This window comes from Hemicordylus capensis, chromosome 1, assembly GCF_027244095.1.
Source record: "Hemicordylus capensis ecotype Gifberg chromosome 1, rHemCap1.1.pri, whole genome shotgun sequence".
Lineage (NCBI taxonomy): Eukaryota > Metazoa > Chordata > Lepidosauria > Squamata > Cordylidae > Hemicordylus > Hemicordylus capensis.
The window spans coordinates 11926590-11946725 of NC_069657.1; the positions used below are offsets into that span (position 1 = coordinate 11926590).

At 44.4% G+C, this 20136-nt stretch overlaps 1 long non-coding RNA gene across 1 annotated transcript in view; it reads right to left on the minus strand.

Moving 5' to 3' along the window:
* LOC128336757 (uncharacterized) overlaps nt 1–12207 on the minus strand; it is a 30747-nt gene extending 18540 nt beyond the window's left edge. The window contains exon 1 of the long non-coding RNA XR_008312076.1: nt 11871–12207. This is a non-coding gene — a long non-coding RNA (uncharacterized LOC128336757). The remainder of the gene's footprint in view (nt 1–11870) is intronic.
* Between the last annotated feature and the right edge of the window lie 7929 nt (nt 12208–20136).

Consider the following 20136-nt stretch of genomic DNA (forward strand, 5'->3'; position numbering starts at 1 on the left):
CCTGTGTACAGTTCTGTATCTGTGTATACACTACGTAGGTTGCATGAGTGTTGAACATAACATGTGAATAGTGCCAGTCTCTCTCTAAATACAGCATCTGTCTCTTCTGGGGTTTGGCAGGGGCCAGGGGTGTAGCTATAATTGAGCAAAAGGGTTCAAAGAACACTGGCCCCCAGCTCCTGAGGGCCCTCCAGCTCCATCCCTCCCTATTTTCTTCATTATCTCCCTCACTCTGGGGGGCTGCCAGAGAAAGGGATGAACACAGCCCCACTCCCCTAGCTACGCCCCTGGCAGGGGCTAAGGTTACCATATTCTGGCTTTCCAAATCCAGATGCCTAATTTGCATATTATATACATTGGCTTGAAAATAATTTTTGAGCAAAATAGTGACTGCACGTTTTGCACCATAACTCCACTTCTACAAGGGGTAGAGCTTAGCTTTATTTATTTATTTATTTTAAATGAAAGCTGAAGCCCAGCTTAATCTGGGTGGGCTAAACAATCTGGGTGAAATGCTTAAAATCCGGGTGAAACCCAAAATTCCGGGGGGCATGGCAACTCTAAGTGGGGCGGACTGACTTTCAGCACAACGGTGCAGATGCTTATACGGGCACTCTTCTGGACACCATCTTGCACTCTGAATCTGGGGATTTCTCCATGTGTTTGATGTTTGCAAGGTCCTTTGAGTGGGGAAACACTGACTCTGCCACAGAAGAAAGGGCTGTGCGAACTGTCCATATTTTAAAAGCATGATTTTTTAAAATAGCATATGGATAGAGGGGTGATCAAACTCTGTTGCTCCATTAAAGTGTACTGCAATACAAGCTTCCTCTTGGGCAGAATGGATCCTGGCACCAAAACCTGCCGCAGTGCCGAGGAGTACTAAACTACCCTTTAATATTCATTTTGTTATTCAAACTCTTTTTTTTATTTTTTGACAGCCTTCTGTGAGGCTGGTGGCAATAACATTATAATGGGACCGCTATACACAAAACTGCCCAGTTCTTTCCAAGACAATCTTCTAGACTCATCAGCATAGACAATCACCCCTTTCACTAGGGCTATAAGAGGAAGATTTTAAGCAATACCTTTTGATTGGAGTTGGACTTGCAGAGGGAGGTGGGGTGGGGGTGGGGGAACCCACCATGACTTCACTGGGAGCCTTATTTGAAATGCAATGAGGCTGAGAAAGGAGAAGTGCAATTTCCCATGTGGGGTTGTTGGGAGAAGAATGAGGCACTTGTCCCAGTTTTCTTAATTGTCTCTGATTGCTGTTTGTGTTGCCTTGTCACTTTTCCAGCCTGAAAATCACCTTCAAGAGTTGCACCAGTTTGCTCCCCCACCCCCACCCATTTCTTTCTTTCTTTCTTTCTTTCTCCGAAGGTTCTGGTTTTTTAAACAATCAAAAGAGGGTTTAAATAGCAAATCATTTGACCATTACAACATCAGGGAGTTGTTTGCATGCTGCATTTGCTTTATGTAAATAACAGCTTTGGGGAGCTGCCTTAAGTCCTGTATGTTCATTAAGGTCATATTCTTCACCTGTTAATATCCTTGTGCTGATTGTTTCTTAGGAAGGCAAGGACTTCCAGGAAGAGAGGGGCTGATCGGCAAGTAATGGGGAGAGCTTGATGATGATGTCCAAGCGTCTTTCTGAGTCGGAGTCCTATTAAGATGCTCTCCCTCCTTGCATCTTATTTGTTTGTTATTTCTCTTTGTAAACCGCCCTGAGCCATTTTTGGAAGGGCAGTATAGAAACCAAATTTATTATTTATTATTATTATTATTATTATTATTATTATTATTATTATTATTATTATGTGGCCCCAGCAAATGCCACAGGACTGCACCACCCTAAGCAGGCTGGAGGAAAGCAACAGCCCACCGACTCGGATTATTTCTTGGCTCTCGTCTGAGGTCTAAACGATGGCTGATACTCTGCACAGTGTCCCAATGGCGGGGTGGGGGTAATAAGAGCCCCGTCCACGTTGCTGTGCAGTCCTAAGGCACCATTTATGCAGTTGTGCCAGGGCACATGCCATTGGGAATCAGAGCTGTTTTGTGGTGCCACTCCATCTTTGCAATTTTCAACACTGGCCCAATGGTGCTGTAGCACATCTGCATGGACAGTGCCTTTGAACTGCAGAGCAGTGTGGGTGGGGTGGGGTGGGGTGGGACTCCTCCCCCCTCCCCCCGAACGGGACACCTCGTGGAATATCAGCCAATCTGTTACATTCAGGGGCCGCCCAAGACAGCCTTCAACAATTCTCAGTTTTAATTTGAACCTAATAATGGTTTTTAATCTGACTTTTAAAAAAATAAATTATTACTTGTATCTGTGTCTATGTTATTGTTGTAAGCCACCCTGAGCAGTATTGCACTGGAGGGACGGGGTATAAACAATTTTAAATAAATAATTAATAAAGAAAGACACGTCTTGGGGTTGAATATATAAGAACCTGTGAACCTGTCTTATGCAAAGTCAGCCTGTTATCCCTGAAATCGGGCTCTGTACCAGAGGACTGGAGAGTAGCAAATGTAACACCGGTTTTCAAAAAGGGATCCAGGGGCGATCCAGGAAATTACAGGCCGGTTAGCCTAATGTCCGTTCCAGGCAAATTGATGGAAAGCATCCTCAAGGATAAAATTGTAAAGCACCTAGAAGAACAGGCCCTGCTGGGAGTGAGCCAGCATGGTAAAGGTAAATCTTGCCTCACAAACCTTTTGGAGTTCTTTGAGAGCCTCAACAAGTGTGTGGATCAAGGTGATCCAGTTGACATAGTCTACCTGGACTTCCAAAAAGCTTTTGACAAACTTCCTCATCAAAGACTCTTGAGGAAACTTAGCGGTCATGGAATAAAGGGACAAGTACATGTGTGGATTGCTAACTGGTTGAAAGACAGGAAACAGAGGGTAGGTATAAATGGAGAGTTTTCGCAATGGAGGGAAGTAAGAAGTGGGGTCCCCCAGGCTTCTGTTCTGGGACTGGTGCTTTTTAATCTATTCTTAAATGATCTAGAAGCAGGGGTAAGCAGCAAGGTGGCCAAATTTGCAGATGATACCAAACTCTTCCGGGTAGTGAAATCCAAAACGGATTGTGAGGAGCTCCAAAAGGATCTCTCCAGACCAGGGGAGTGGGTGAAAAAATGGCAAATGCGGTTCAATGTTAGCAAGTGTAAAGTGATGCACATTCTGACGAAAAACCTCAACTTCAAGTATATGCTGATGGGATCTGAGCTGTTGGTGACTGACCAGGAGAGGGATCTTGGGATCGTGGTGGACAGCTCGTTAAAAGTGTTGACTCAATGCGGCAGCTGTGAAAAAGGCCAATTCCATGCTAGGGATCATTAGGAAGGGGATTGATAATAAAACTGCTAATATTATAATGCCCTTATACAAAACTATGGTGCGGCCACACTTTGAGTACTGCGTACAATTCTGGTCACCACATCTTAAAAAGGACATTGTAGAACTGGAAAAGGTGCAGAAGAGGGCAACCAAGATGATCAGGGGCCCAGAACACCTTTCTTATGAGGCAAGACTACAACACTTGGGCCTTTTTAGTTTAGAAAAAAGACGACTGCGGGGAGATATGATAGAGGTCTATAAAATCATGCATGGTGTGGAGAAAGTGGATAGAGAGAAATTCTTTTCCTTCTCACACAACACTAGAACCAGGGGTCACTCCATGAAATTGATTGCCAGGAGGTCTAGGACCAACAAACGGAAGTACTTTTTCACACAACGCATAATCCACTTTTGGGATCCTCTGCCACAAGATGTGGTGACAGCCAACAACCTGGATGGCTTTAAGAGGGGTTTGGATAGCTTCATGGAGGAGAGGTCTATCAATGGCTACTAGTCGGAGGGCTATAGGCCACCTCCAGCCTCAAAGGCAGGATGCCTCTGAGTACCAGTTACAGGGGAGTAATGGCAGGAGAGAGGGCATGCCCTCAACTCCTGCCTGTGGCTTCCAGTGGCATCTGGTGGGCCACTGTACGAAACAGAATACTGGACTAGATGGGCCTTCTTGGGCCTGATCCAGCAAGGCTGTTCTTATGTTCTATCTGCATTATGTTACCATTATTAATGCAGCACCATCAGGGTATGTGGCATCATACAGCAGCTTATAAGCTTAATAGATAGGTCCTTGCTTACAAGGAGTTTACAATCTAAAATTTACAATGGAGAAAACGATTGCAGGAAGGATGCAAAAGATCAATGTGAGCAAATACTTATACATGTTTAATCAACCACACCCAAGAAGTAAGGGCATAATCCAAAGGCCATGTGGATACGGTGGGCTTTTTAGGAAACACAGGAAGCTGCCTTATACAGAATCAGAACTGGTACATCTAGATATGTCTACTCCAGGGGTTCTCAACCTTGGGTTCCCAGATGTTTGTTTGTTTGTTTATTATTATTATATTTCTATCCCACTCTTCCTCCAAGGAGCCCAGACTGGTGGACATGGTTATGTCTATCCTCACAACAACCCTGTGAGGTAAGTTAGGCTGAGAGATACATGACTGGCCCAGAGTCACCCAGTGAGTTTCATGGCTGAATGGGGATTTGAACTCTGGTCTCCCTGGTCCTAGTCCAACACTCTAAACACTACACCACACTGGCTTCGACTCCCATCAATGGCCAACTGTTGTGGCTGAGGCTGATGGGAGTTGTAGACCAACATAATCAGGGGACCCAAGGCTGAGCACCTGTGGTCTGCTCTGATTCATGGTAAGCCTCATCTCAGCCAGAGGGTGGGGGTGGCGGCGAGGGGGCTTCCCAAACACTACTTCCTAGAAATGCTACAGATTGAAGCAGAGACCTGCATGCAACTTATTGAGCAATGGCCATTTTCTAGACAGACTATGATCATTCATTCATTCGTCAAATTTGTACACCGCTCCAAACTTTAGTCTCTAGGCATTTAACAACATAAAACAAGTTAAAACATACACAAAAATCTTAAAACCATATAGGCAATCTTAACATTAAAAGCAGATTAAAACTTAAAAATTTAAAAAGGTGAAAAAGCTTGGGTGAAGAGGTGAACTTTCAAGTGCTTTTTAAAAATTGTCAGAGATGGGGAGGATCATATTTCAGTAGCAAGCACATTCCACAGTCTCGGGGAAGCAACCAAGAAGGCCTGTCCCCGCGTGACCACCAGCCAAACTGGTGGCAACTGGAGACGGACCTCTCCAGACAACCTCAATGGGCAGTGGGGCTCATAATGAAGATGTTCTCTTAAATACCGTGGGCCTAAGCCATTTAGGGCTTTATAGGTTATAACCAGCACTTTGTATTTTGCCCAGAAACCTATTGGCAGCCAGTGTAACCCCATCAACAAAGGAGTAACGGGTGGTCTCTCTGAGATGACCCAGAGACCAACCTGGCTGCTGTATTCTGCACCAACTGGAGTTTCCAGACCACATACAAAGGCAGCCCCACATATTGGCGAAACATTATATAATAACAAACATGTGCATGCGTTTTTGTTGTTAAAAGATGTTTATATTATAAAACCAAAATGCTGATCACAAAAGAAAAAGGAGGGGAGTGGGGATCTAAACACTGTACTGTTTTTTGCCATTGAGAAACAAGGCCAGGGAAATCCGTCAATGAAAGCAATAGCTTCCAGCCTCACGAGGGCACTGCAAGGCAATTTAAACCAGAACTCTGATGAGCAACCATCTCCGCAGCCAGCAAAGATTTTGAAGAGATTCTCTTACAGGAGTCATTAAAACTAATCCCATAGTAACAAGGTCTCCCTCTAGCTTGCAGCACCCTCCAGACGGACGGCAACAGCTGTATGTCCTTCTCATTAAGAAGCCAGTGTTGCCTAAAAACACACTGTATAATATTAAGATCTATTAACTTTGCCAGGCCTTAATACCCTCTAAGGTTCTTCCAGGCAGTGCCACTTCTTGCTTCTTGCAGAAGTGCATTTTGCAAGCATACACAGGACCGGACTGGGCTGAGCTGGCGGGGTGATTAGGAATGCCACATCTGAGAGGACACTTGGAGACTACTGTTGCGGGAAGTGCACATTTTAAAACCCTACTCCTTTTACCAGGGTTGGAAAGAGTACTCGATAGTGGAGCTTGGCGGCTGTTTCATGCATTTTTCCTATATACAGGAGGACCTCATTATCTTCAGGGCTTCCGTTCCCACAGACTACCGTGGGTAATGAAACAGCCGATAATGAGGCACTGAATCTATGGGATTGTGGAGGGTAGGGTCCCAGGCTCATTTTAAAACAAACCCCAAAAGGCACCTCAAAAAGTAAAAATGAACCAAATAAAGTGTCCTACTGTGCTTTGCGGGCCTTCAGGAATCCAAGGATGCCCCCTGCAAGTCCCAAAGACCCCCAAATTTGATGAAAAACCATGGGGTTGTCTGCACAAAATGGCTCTTCGCCACAAAATGGCAGCCAGAAACGAGCTCCAGAGAGCCGCAGAGCGAGGCTGGTGGCGGCCTGTGTTCAGCCGTGGCCCCTGGCCCTGGCCCTGCATCTGACGTCAGACACAGGGGCCCGGATAGTCACACCCCTGCGTCTGACATCAGATGCGGATGCGTGGCCTCCCTCCCAAACGGGGCCCCGGGGCCCCGTTTGGAAGGCAGATCGGCCCGTGCTGTGTTGGGCAGCGCAGGCTGGAGCAACTCTCCCTGCCTTTAAAGGCAGGGAGAGCCGTTCTGGCCGCACTCTAAAGTAAGTTCCAGCTGCCACCACACCTGACCCACAGATACCCAAATTTAATTCCTTATTTTCTGGTGTTTCTTTGCATATGCCAAGGTTGGGTGTCCCTTACCTGACTGCGGATATGGGGAACTGCAGATGGTGAGTCAGCAGATAGTGAGGTATCCCTGTAGTGTTCCTTGCACAAGAGCTGGGTTAGGATAATTTCACTTTAATCTACTCAACCTGCTAATATTGCTATAGTTCACCTAGATTAATAACCGTTTATAAAAAGACTGTTGTTTAATACAGTTGGACGAGGGAAAGGAGGCTCTCTTTTTCGATACACTTCACAGCTAAACCCAGAAGCTTCACAGCTAAACCACCCTCACTAACTCTAGAGAGATGATCCAGAGAGTCAGGGAAGGGTTCACTCAGCCGTATAGAGAGACAGCCTAGAGAGTTGCCAGTGCTGGTGCCAAAGGGTGAGAAGTTGGGACTGTTAAACACTGACACTATGGCCATGTTTTCACATAACGTTAAACCACTGGCCCAATGGACCCACTCCGCAGTTCCACTCCGCACCCCACCCTGTTCTCCTGTCCATATTTGGAGGTAACAGAGAGGAGTCTCTGTAGAGTCAGGTAGACTGCAGTGAGGAGGGGGAACAGCTGTGTGGGCTTCCTTCTTGCATGAAGGACACCCCACACAGCCAAAGGGAGGAGAAAGCTGCCTCCCTCAACTCCAGTTTCAGAGAGCTGAGCCTGCAGTTCCTCATTCAGATGTACTGCAGGCGGCTGTTAACCTTGAGTAGGAGCAGCAAAACTCACTAGAACCGAAGGGTTCAAATTGGAGTTTGGAGAGCAAAACCTTGGGTTGCTCTCTGTGTGGGACCGGAGTTTCACAAATCTCAAAGTACAGGCTTGGCAACCTCTGGCCCCTTTAACTCCGGTTTTCTGTTACGTGTGAATATGGCCTGTGGAAGAATGAGGCCTAGACCTCTTGATTTTTGTAAAATAAACCTTATTAAAATACTTTAAAAATTAGTAATTTTTATTTTACTAAAATAAATATAAAATAAAATTTGCCATTGACTCCTGGCACCCACAGAGCCCTGTGGTTGTCTTTGGTAGAATACAGGAGGGGTTTACCATTGCCATCTCCCACGCAGTATGAGATGATACCTTTCAGCACCTTCCTATATAACTTCCTATATAGCTGTTTCCCATAGTCTGGGAAACATATCAGCGGGGATTCGAACTGGCAACCTCTGGCTTGCTAGTTAAGTCATTTCCTTGTAAATGAACTGAATTGATATTCCCAAACCTCTTGTTGTAAATAAGCCAGTGTAAAATTGTATTAATATGCACAAACCTCTTCATTATTGTAAACAGGATTTCTGTGTTAATGTGCTTGCAAATCTCTATGCATGAAAAACCTGGCAGGGTCAAAAGTTCATGCCTGTTGCTTTTTTAGTTTCACATTGAGAAAGAACAGTTAGACCGTTAAAATTAACAGTTAGACAGTTAATTTTGGAGGGAAGAAAATTCTTGAAAAATGGAGGGAACTTTGTGTTATACGGATTGAATTGTTTAAAAAGAATTGTTGGGACAATTTGTGTCTATTTAAGAGGCTGCTTTAGCAGAGAATTAGTCAGAGTGGGAGAGTCTTAGAAGTCGTGGGTGCGTTTTTGCCCACATTTTGTTTATTCCTTATGGTTGTTTTGGTTAATTTTTTTTTTAATACTAAACCTTTGATTTAAAATTTAACTATTTGCAAAGTAAAATTACTTGTTTATCTTTCAAATATAAATTGTAGCTTCTGTTTACTCCACTCCACAACTATAGGCCTGACCACTCTACCAAAGTTCCTTTTTGCGACAGAAGTTGAAAAGCTGTTGTGGTCGACTCGGCCTAAAACACTAAGGTCTACTTGGGGGCAGCGGTTAAACTGGCAAATTGTAAGGGAGATCTGTATCTCGTAGTAGCATCCCCCACCCATGGTGGCAAGCAGAGGCTCTCTTAGGACCGGACCTCGGGGATCTGGTCCGGTCCTCCACCACTGGGGGGCCTCAAAAAACCAGAGGCGTATCTAGGGAAAATAGCGCCTAGGGCAAGCACTGTAATTGCGCCCCCTGTCCAAACATCTGACACCCATCTTTCAGATAATTTTACCATAATATCAGCTGAAAAATACAAGTCAAACTTGTTAATCTTTAAATATTTCAAAAACTATTTAGCAATGGACGTAGCCAGACCAAAAAAGGCTGGAAAACTACAAATTTCAGTATGCTGGGGCTCATGAAATACCCAAATACTATGTGGAGGTGTACTTGGAAAACTAAACAGAAGTACCTGTTCTAATTCTCTACTATGCATTGTAGCATCACTATTAAGTAAGTTTTAAAAATAAATGGAAAATTTGGCTTTTCCCAGATACTCTGAAAATAATTAAAGGATATGCAGAGTAAACTGTGTCACAGCTTGTAATATATTCTAGTATTTCAGAAAGACAGTTAAAATGAGAGAAAGAGAGCAAGGAACTCCCATTGGGCCTTAATACTAAGGATTTCACACTGATTCAAAGACAAACTCACCATTAATAGCCATATTGTTAAGACATCACATTTAACTCACTTATCACAAGAAGCAAAGTAAGAGCAAATGAATACAATCCTAGCTCATAAGCTTCAGCTCAGTATCCACAAGCCCTGATTCTCTGTACCTAGTTCCAAACTAAATATGTGTACAGTGACTTATATTATATTATTATTTTTTACCTGTAGCCCCTTTGGGGTGCTTCCTAAAGGCTGGGGGGGTCTGCAAAGGTTCCCCCTTCCCACGCTGGCCTCTAGGGCCTCACAGGGACCATTTGAGCATGTGTTGTGGCCATTGTTTATTTTTTTTTTAAATGGCCACTAAAAACAGAGGCCATTTGAGCATGTGCAGTGGCCATTTTGTTTCCGGCGACCATTTTTAATTTTTAAAAATTTTTTAGAGAATGGCGCCCCCCTTCAAGTGGCGTGCAGGGCACGTGCCCTGCCTGCCCTATCCTAGATACGCCACTGCCGAAAACTCCCCTCTATGGTGGCAGCCGGCCCACTGCCTCTTCCCTTACCCTCTCCACATCTCCCTTCTTTACTTTGGAGTCTCTGGGGCAGGGGCAGGGGCAGAAGACAGCAGAAAGGATCTCCGCTGCCTATTCTCTGCATGCTGAATAGGCCTCCCCCACCCTCATGGGCATAGCATCGCCCGATGGAGCGAAACTTGGGAACCGCCACTGGGCTCGGCCGCTCAGCGCAGCAGCCCTTGAGAACTGCAAGGGGCAGTTCCGGTGCGCCAGAATTTCCTGTGCCGTTCTCAAGGGCTGCTGGACTGGGCAGTCAAGCCCAGCGGCCTCTCTCAAGTCCTGCTCTGCCCACTGATGCTGATGCCAGGTCCATGGGGAGTGGGGGAGGCCTTTTTGGTTCACCCCCCCCCCCACACACACACACCACCCCTGGGCCATGCACACGGCATGGCTAGAATTGTCGAAGTTTTTGTGGGGCAGCAGCGGGGTAGGCTGGCAGCACACAGGAGGCCCCCCCCCCGGACCTTTTGGTGCCACTTTGGAAAATGCAGGTATAACTTTTTAAAAATCTTTTAATTTTTACTCCAAAGCCCATGGGGTCCAGGCACCAAAATTACCTACGTGTGCCCCCTGGTGGCAAGTGGTGGGATAGGCAGCTATTCCTCCACAGGGCCTATGTAACTACAATGCCTGGAAAGAAGCCCCAGAAAAATGGGTAAAATTAGTGAAAGCAATCTTCCCACTCAAATTCCTGGATATTTTGTATCCAGCAGGGGAAAATATAAGTTTAAACCAAAATTATAACTTTAAACCAAAACATATAAAGTATACATTTACTAAAAATACAAGTTTAACCAGAAATAATATAATATGTCCATAGTATAATATAACATAAATCTATAATATTATATAAGTATAATATAATATAACATTAAAATAAAAGTTTAACCAGAAATACAAGTTTAAACCAAAAATTAAAATGTGGAACCAGGCCTGAGCCTTGATGGAAAATAAACAATGCTGTGTTAGAGATACAATGCAGAACTGGAAAAAACTACTCTCAAAAATTTAGACTTCACCACTTCAAGGGAACCGTAAATGCTATCGGCACACAGTTGGGAACCAAACAACAGCCTTGGTCACAAAGACCTCATTGGCAGAGGGGATTGATGTCCTCCATTAGTGCAAGAGAATCTCAGTATGACCGAAACCTCCTCAGGACACTCTCTCCATTGTGGAAGAATCTTGCTTATCCCACTGTGGTGCTAACACTTGTCACAGACCAGACTAAACTGGCCCTGTGATTTCTACTCATAACACCTTTGTTTTACCTTTGCAGTAGAACAAAAACCCAGTCGAGTTGAAAGTTTGAAAAATGGAGGGAACTTAAATTATGTTGACTGGCTTGTTTAAAAGTTGTTGAAGAATTTTGTGTATATAAGAAGGCTACTCTCAGCAGAGAAGTTCAGCTCAGAGTCGGAATCAGAAGAAGGCAGATGGAGAAGAGAGAATTGTTTTTGGTCGGCCTGGAATGTTCAGAGACAGAGAGAGTCAAGGGCAGTCAAGAAGTTACATGCTGGAGGGCTGAAGGAGCGGACTCTCCAAGGAGCTGAGTCTCCATGCTTTATTTTTTATTTATTTAATTTTATTTATTTTTACATTTATGTCCTGCTTTTCCTCTGAGGAAAACATGGTTATATTTATTCTCACAACAACCCTGTGAAGTAGGTTAGGCTGAGAGATACATGTCTGGCCCAGAGTCACCCAGTGAGCTTCATGGTTGAATGGAGATTCGAACTCGGGTTTCTCCGGTCCTAGTTCAACACTCATAACCACTAACATAAAACATAACATAAGCACATAACCACTATGCTATGCTGGCTCTCCCAAAGGTGGGTGGAGAAAATCAGACAGAAGCTCCTTTACATACAACAAGGACTTTTACTTCAGAAAAAAATTAGTCAATTTAAAACAGTAGCTTTGGTTTCTTGGCACAGCATAATTTATATATAATTTTTTAAAATTACCATAAGAGCATAAGGGCAGAAATAAAATGGTTGGGGAAATGCATCCAACTGACCTATCTAATACTGCTCCCTAACTCAGAGTCCTCTATAGTTACCTCAAGTTTTGCAGCAGCCTGGCTTGTCCCTTGTGCAGCCTCAGGTCCTGTTCTCCTTCCCAGTCCTGGGGTGTTTAGCCCCAGATTGTTTCTTCTTGCCTGTGAGTGATTTAGTCCTTCAGAGAGCTTCCACTCTCTGCTAGTGATTTCACAGCTCTCTCTCAGCTCCAGCTCTGATCCTCTCTCAGACTGTGCCAGCAATTCTTCTGCTTTGACTAGACTCAGCTCCCTCAGCTCTCCAACATGTAACTTCTTGTCTCCGTTCATGTTGACTTCATTCTTGACTTACGTTATGTTGACCAATTAACATAACTTAAGTCCCCGCCATTTTTCAAAACATAGCCAATGAAATCAAACCTCCTCTTCCCTCCAAAATCAAACCAGTACATGTCATCATCCTCTAAACTGAAACTGCTGAGCAGAAGCCATGAAGTTTGACCCTGTCAGCTTTCTTAATACAGAGACTTTGCAAGGCAATATACACCTAGTAAGATTGTCTGTCTTACTTACAAACCTTTCTTACAAAAAGAAGAGGTTTAGGCATAGCAATGCAATTTACAATACAAGGTCTTATTTACACAAAGAAGAGGTTTGGGCCTCACTCCTCCACAGCCTTCCAAAAATCAGAGGAGTGAAAGATTATCCCAGAATACTTCTAGCGCAATGGTATTCCCATTAATTTGTGAAACAATCAAAAGAGAATCCAACTATGATGCCATACTGAGGTGATACTTCCCAAAGTCATCAATATTTTGAAAAGATATGATAGGACATTTAATGGTGTAATTAAAACAATAGTACAAAATCATTAAATAGTAATCATCAGACCATAACATTAAATTCCCCAAATGAATACAATTCAGAAAAATAATTATTTAAATATTAAAGTCCATCTTCATCTTACAAGACAAAATTTCTCTAAAATGCAATACCAGATTATGGAGAGTTCCAAAAGAGTTAATTCACTGATCCATGATAAAAGCTACAGTTACAGATTTCCCTGAAGTCCACATTATAGACAAACTTTTTTTAGCTAAGCAAGGTCTGCCCTGGTTGCATATGAATGGGAGACTTGATGTGTGAGCACTGGAAGATATTCCTGGGGATGGAGCTGCTCTGGGAAGAGCAGAAGGTTCCAAGTTCCCTCCCTGGCAGCCTCTCCAAGATAGGGCTGAGACAGACTCCTGCCTGCAACCTTGGAGAAGCCGCTGCCAGTCTGTGTAGACAATACTGAGCTAGATGGACCAAGTGTCTGACTCAGTATATTGCAGCTTCCTATGTTCCTTATCTGAAGACTGTCTCTGTTGTTGGTCCATCTGTCTTTAGGGGTGTTAATGTCCCTTTAAAAGATCACACATTTCTGAACTCTACATACAACTACAGACCTCTGTTGCAAAAGAAACAGACATGGTCTGTCTCATTCTGAGGCCTTCTGGGCTTGTCTCTTAAAGAGGCAGCACACAACCAAAAGCACAGTGGGTGCCAAAAAGCTGGCAGCCCTGGCATTGCTGAAAGCAACAGAACCATTGTTTTGCATCCCAATTATCAAGGGCAATCTGAGAAGCATTTCCAAGGCATCCCTGGAGGACAGGACGCTGAGAAGATAAACAGCTAAATGACATCAGCAGTACAACAGGGTGACCCACTCTTGGGTATCAAATCTGTGCTGGCAAGTATCACTTTATCACTGGGCTCCCTCACTCCGGCTTTTGCTACCCTTCATCTCTTTTTCAGCTGATGATTAAGACCTTGAAGCAATGCCAGCAGTGTGCTGCTATGCTCGTTGGGAAATCAGAACACTGAAGTGGTGACATTTCTCCCTTTTCCTTCAGAACCTTCCTCTTTTGTTCAGACTTTGACTTAACCCCTCTGTCCTTACTATGCACATATGTGTCCCTGCAATTGCTCACATGTATTCTGTCACCGTGGCCTCTCCTCCTCTTTCTCCTGATATCTCTTGTGGTAGCAAGCATGACTTGTCCCCTTAGCTAGGCAGGGTTTGCCCTGGTTGCATATGAATGGGAGACTACATGTGAGCACTGCAAGATATTCCCTCAGGGGATGAAGCCGCTCTGGGAAGAGCAGAAGGTTCCAAGTTCCCTCCCTGGCAGCATCTCCAAGATAAGGCTGAGAGAGATTCCTGCCTGCAACCTTGAAGAAGCTGCTGCCAGTCTGTGAAGACAAAACTGAGCTAGATAGACCAATGGTCTGACTCTGTGTATGGCAGCCAGGGGCGTAGCAAGGTTGGAGTGGGCCCAGAGACAAGATTTTAAAATGCCCCCCCCCTCACTGAAGCTCAGCTCATGAAGTAAAGAAATCTTAAATGAGACTGAATAGTGGTAACAAAAAGCAGTGTGTGTGTGTGTGTGTGTGTGTGTGTGTGTGTGTGTGTGTATACTCTCTCTCACTCTCTCTCATCCCTCTCTCTCTCTCTCCCTCTCCTATGTGCCACAATAGAACATCATCCTAAATTATTTTTGAAAAGGTTTTGTGAATTGTGGACGATGCAAGTCATGTAATGCTACTAGAGAAAGACATGCTGTTCTGGTAGCTCCAGGTCTTAACACTCACATTAATTTCGGAGGATGAATACAACTGAAGGAAGCCCAGGCGGGTGCACAGCTGGGGGAGTCAGTCCTGTGACTTGCCTCTGGGGGCCCCCCAAGGCAGTGGGCCCCCAGACAACTGTCTCCCCTTGCCCTATTATAGTTACGCCCCTGGTGGCAGCTTCCTATGTTCCTATGTTCCCATGAAAGTTTAGAACGTATGTTCTTCAGGGCAGGAAGCCCTGGTCTTTTTCTGCATATTCTGTACAGAAGGCACTGTTTAAATGAATAATAGGCAGCTGGGTGTGAAACTGAATTTCACATTGATCACTAGCTGCTTATCAGACAGGCACCCATTAGGCAAGGTGGGGCACTCACCCCAGGCAGCAGATGGTAATGCTGAGAGAGAGCCAGTGTGGTGTAGTGGTTAGAGTGTTGGACTAAGACTGGGGAGACCCGAGTTCAAATCCTAAATCAGCCATGAAAACTGGGCCAGTCACTTCTCTCACAGCCTACTTCACAGGATTGTTGTGAGAATAAACATAACCATGCACAGCACTCTGGACTCCTTGGAGGAAAAGAAGGATATACATGTAATAAATGAATGAATGGGGCACCAGAGAGGAAGCAAGATGCCATCCTGCCCCCACTTAAGGAAAAAGAGAGAAAGAAGGAGAAGATGGTGTGTGCCAGGGGATGGCATTTGACGCTCTGTCTCCAAATGCCTGCGGCCATTGTGGCTGGGCATGATGGGAGCTGTAGTTCGACAACATTTGTGGGGACAAGTTTGAGAACCCCTTCTACAGTATGCGATTGCTATTTTTTGAGAACTACCAGGAGATCATAGGCAGTGGTGGGGAATGGTAGTGGAGCAGTCTGGGGCGGGGTGGGGGGGCAAGCCCTCCCAGTTGTAGCTTCCCCTCATTGCTGGACTTCTGTTACTTGAAAGAAAGACACTTTTCACATGCTCAGGAGAGCTTTTCTTTCTTATCGTCACTCAGCATCTATAAACAGCAGTTCCCCATGGGCTCACTGCAATCTGTTATAACAAGAACCTGGCTGGGGAAGAGAACCATTAAAATCAATAGAACTGACTTCAAAAACGTGTGTAGGATGGGAACGTTAATGTGAAATATACCAATATACTATCTTCCAAAGCCTTAATTGTAGGACAAAGCTTCCCACTCCTCCCTCCTCCCTCCAGAATATACTTTGCTCCTTCTGTGCCTCCAATATAATTTTTTTCTCAAGTCGCTATTACTGAGTGTAGCTGGAATTAGGCAGACCATTTCCCCCAAATTACATGCCTTTGAACGGATATGGTATAAAACTTCACAGGGAAAAGAAAAGCAACTGCATACTTCTGATGCAAAGAAGAATTCAATTCAAGAAAGGAAGAAAAAGGCTTTGACATTCAAAGAGAACAGAAAAGGGAGGAGAAGAAAGGAGAGGCTACATGATTACACGGGCATTGCTTGCGCCATTACTAAAATTAGATCATTTCTTTTGTTCTGCTGAACCTTCTGCTCTATTTGCAGGGAATTGTATTAGCAACGGAAACTGTGAGATCTGTCCAAACATATTAAGTAAAGTTGGGGACTAAAATAATGAAGGCCTATTTAAAAGTTCATTTGTGCAACAACAAAACACTTGAAATTCAGTTTTAGGAAGCAGTTAAGAACTAATCATTACCTATACCAAAAAACAATGGATCAGCCCAATTAAAACTCTTTTTTTGCAATAGCATTTTCACTATTTATAGATAGATGTAATACAGGGTTTCCAAAGAATTGCTCTGTTCAAGCAATGCATGCAAAAGGATCGCAACATTTCTTTATTTCTAGTTCTGCCATGAGCAGTTTTTTAAAACTGGAAATATGCCTTTCTCCCCATTCTTGTTTCGTTATGTTGTCAGAAACATTGCTGCCAAAGAAGTGCTGGCATTAGAACTATTAATCTGGCATGTTGTATTGTGCCAATGGTTGTTTAAAATTATATTGTATCTGTTTTTTATACTGTTTTAAAATGGTTGTAAACCACCTTGGGACCTATGGATGAAAGGCAATTTAAATGCATACATATAAATAGATTAAATTAAATTAGCATATGGCAGGGTTTTCCTGAAGTCCGAATTGCTGCTGCAGCACTGTATTTTGTTATTGTTGTTATCTTATTTATTTATTTCAGATTTCACTGGTACATCTAAAAGGTTTACTTTTACAACATGAAAGGATAGGAAAGACCCACCTCAGAGGAACCCACCCCTGTGTTTCTGCATTAATTGCTATTCTGAGCCCATGCCTTGATGAGAAAAAGAGCAGCCCAGATATGTGATGCTTGCAGACAGGCACAGATAGCCTCTTCTTTGGTTAGTAATTCAGTATTAAATCACTACTATGTGATTTTATCCACATTGACAAGGAAGACACTGAAGTGGTAGATAGCTTCTGCCTTTTAGGATCGACCGTCAACAGTCAAGGATCCAGCAGCCAAGAAAGACGCTGCAGACTAGCAGTTGGGAGGGTTGCAATGAAGGCCTTGGGAAGGATATTTAGATGCCGTGGCGTGTCTAAACCCACAAAGATTAGAATCGTTCAGAAAATGGTTTTCCCTGTGAAGGGAAAAGCTGGACTTTGAAGAAGCAAGGTAGAAAAAGTATTGACACTTGTGAACTTTGGTGCTGGAGAAGACTTTTGAGGATGCCATGGACAGCCAGGGAAACAAACAAATGGATGCTAGAACAAATCAGTCCAGAACTTTCACAGGAGACACAAATGACCAGGCTCAAACTATCATACTTTGGACACATTATGCGAAGATTCAGCTCCCTTGAGAAGCCCATAATGCTGGGAAATGTTGAAGGAAAGAGAAGAGGACAACCAGCAGCAAGGTGGATGGACTCAATTACGACAGCAACGAACGCACCACTGAGAGATCTGAAAGGCCAAGTTGAAGACAGATCATCCTGGAGAGAATCTATCTCTGTGGTCGCTAAGAGTCAACACCAACTTGATGGCACTTAATCAGTCAATCAATGTGGTAATTGAATGATTCCATGCAGAGAAGGGGAAGACCAGTAGAGGCTGAGTGGAAGGAGGCAGAGCAGTCATTCATCCTGGGACACAACACAAGTCCTGTTCAATAATGCTGTTCCCAGAACACAGAGGTGGGCATGCTGGTGGGCAGCAGGAACTTGCCAGCTAGTTGGCATACTCCCTGCCCAAGCTCCCAGGTCTCCCCACATCCAGCACTTGCCTGAAGAGGCAATGGGGCTGAATGAGGGAAGAGTTCCTCCTCACAATTTAGAACTTGTAGTTAGTCTAGCATTTGGAAAGCACTGGGTGGAACTCTCCTGGCATCTAGTGCTCCTGACTTCTGAACGTGGGGGGATGTGGCCAGGGAGGAGTACCTTGCAGTGGGTGGCTTGTATGGCTAGCCATGCCAGCATGCTCCCACTCCCAGAGGTACAATTTTGGAGCCTGGACCTTAGGGCCTTTGGAACCTCCCCCCCCCCTGGAGGTCCCCCTCCCACTGCAAGTTAAGCATCCTCCTCCTCCTACACACACACACACACACACACACACACACACACACACACCCTTAGGTAATTGTTGAGCCTGGATCTAAAAGCCTTTGGAGGCCCCTGTCCCCTGCAAATTAAGCATCATCATGCTCCGCTGGGTGATCACACCACCCAGGACAGACTAAAGAGGATTTGGGGGCTCCCAGATACTGCAGAGATCCTGGACTTTGGCCCCAAAGTCCAGGGATAAGATCACCTCTGCGCACACACACACACACACACACACACACACACACCACAATAACAAACACCGTATTTTTAACATGTGGGGTATATTTATGCAAATATGGAGTAGCAGAAACCTTTCAACATGCAACTTAACATATTCCCATCCCACGTTTTTCTTTCCCCACTCCACCCTCTGTCTCTAAAACACCCAGCACAGGTCATAATTGTACTGAGCCGCCCAGTGCAGTGCAAGCCAGCAGCAACCACACGACCCAGGACAGTCTAAAGAGGATTTGGGGGTCCCCCAGGGGGTGCGTAGGCCCTGGGCTTTGACCCAGAAGTCTAGGGGTAAGAGCATAACTGCCTGCTCCTAGTGCACCAAGATGTGTTTCTTTCTTGTGTCTGGCATCAGCACATCTGGATAGCGAGAGAGGAACATGTTTCTGTGTATAGGATCTTGGGGCAGATAGCCTTTCATCATGGCACACAGCTTGGAAATTACTGATGTATAGGGATTTTAAAAAATCCTATTATTAATCCATTTGGTCCCTTGTGAAAATAATATCAAAATACATTTGTTCACCTTCTGGTGCATTTCCTTGTTCTGGCAGGAGAAGAAAACCAAGTTGCTTAGGATGTTCAGAAGTATTTGTTTCCCAGTGGCCTGTGGTTGGGGATTATGGGAGTTGAAGTCCAATAACATCTGGGGGCCCAACATTGAGAATCCCTGCATTAAGCAATTAAGGGCAGGATGCTGCCCTTCTAACAGGCCGTTTCGGTTCAGCGTGGTCCATGATGGTTCGCAGGCCTTTCAGAGGCTCTCACAAGCCTCTTCTTTGCTGGGGTGGCCACAGACTTCACACAGCAGCCACCCTCCCACTTAGCAATGTCTCTGTCAGGTAATCTATATTTATTTATTTAACGTATTTCTATACCGCCCCAAACCAAGGTCTCAGGGCAGTTCACAACAAAGCAATAAACAAAACATTAACATCAATTAAAATTCTAAAAACAATTTTAAACAATAAACAATAAAGGGCTCACAATCTAAAATGAAACATAAGATAGACACCAGCAACAGTCACTGGAGGTCCTGTGCTGGGGGTGGAGAGGGCCAGTTACTCTCCCCCTATTAAATAAAGAGAATCACCACATTAACAGGTGCCTCTTTGCCAAGTTAGCAGGGGATATAAATATATATTTACATGAATATACATTCCTTCTGTCTGGAAAGCTGTATATTTTTAAAGTTGTACACAAGTGACGTAGCGACGTAGCCTCTGAGTATAGACAGAGTAGATTTCTTCCTTTTAAGCCTCAGTCCTCCACGTAATGGTTAATGGCTAATGTCAGATTCTTTGAGAACAGTCTCTGTGTGTTTGTTTATTTATTTATTTAACGTATTTATATACTGCCCCAAACCAAGGTCTCAGGGCAGTTCACAACAAAGCAGTAAACAAAACATTCTAAAAACAATTTAAAACAACAAACAGTCTAAAATATAAAAAGTTAAAAAGCCTGGGTAAAAAGAGATGAGTCTTCAGACACTTTTTAGAAGCTGCTAGAGATGGGAGACTCTTTATTCCCACGGGAAGCGCGTTCCAAAGCCTTGGGGCGGTAACAGAGAAGGCCCATCCCTGGGTGGCCACCAGGCAACATGAAGGTAGCCACAGACGAGCTTCCCCTGATGTACGCAGTGGACGTGGGGATCATGCAGAAGAGAGCCAGCATGGTGTAGTGATTAGAGTACTGGACGAGGACCAGGGAGACCCGAGTTCAAATCCCCGTGCAGCCATAATACTTGCTGGGTGACTACTCTTGAGTCAGTCACTTCTCTCTCAGCCTAACCTACCTCACAGGGTTGTTGTGAGGAGAAACCTAAGCATGTAGTACACGGCTCTGGGCTCCTTGGAGGAAGGGCGGGATAGAAACTGTAAAACTAAATTGCTTCAGCTAAGAAGACGCTCTC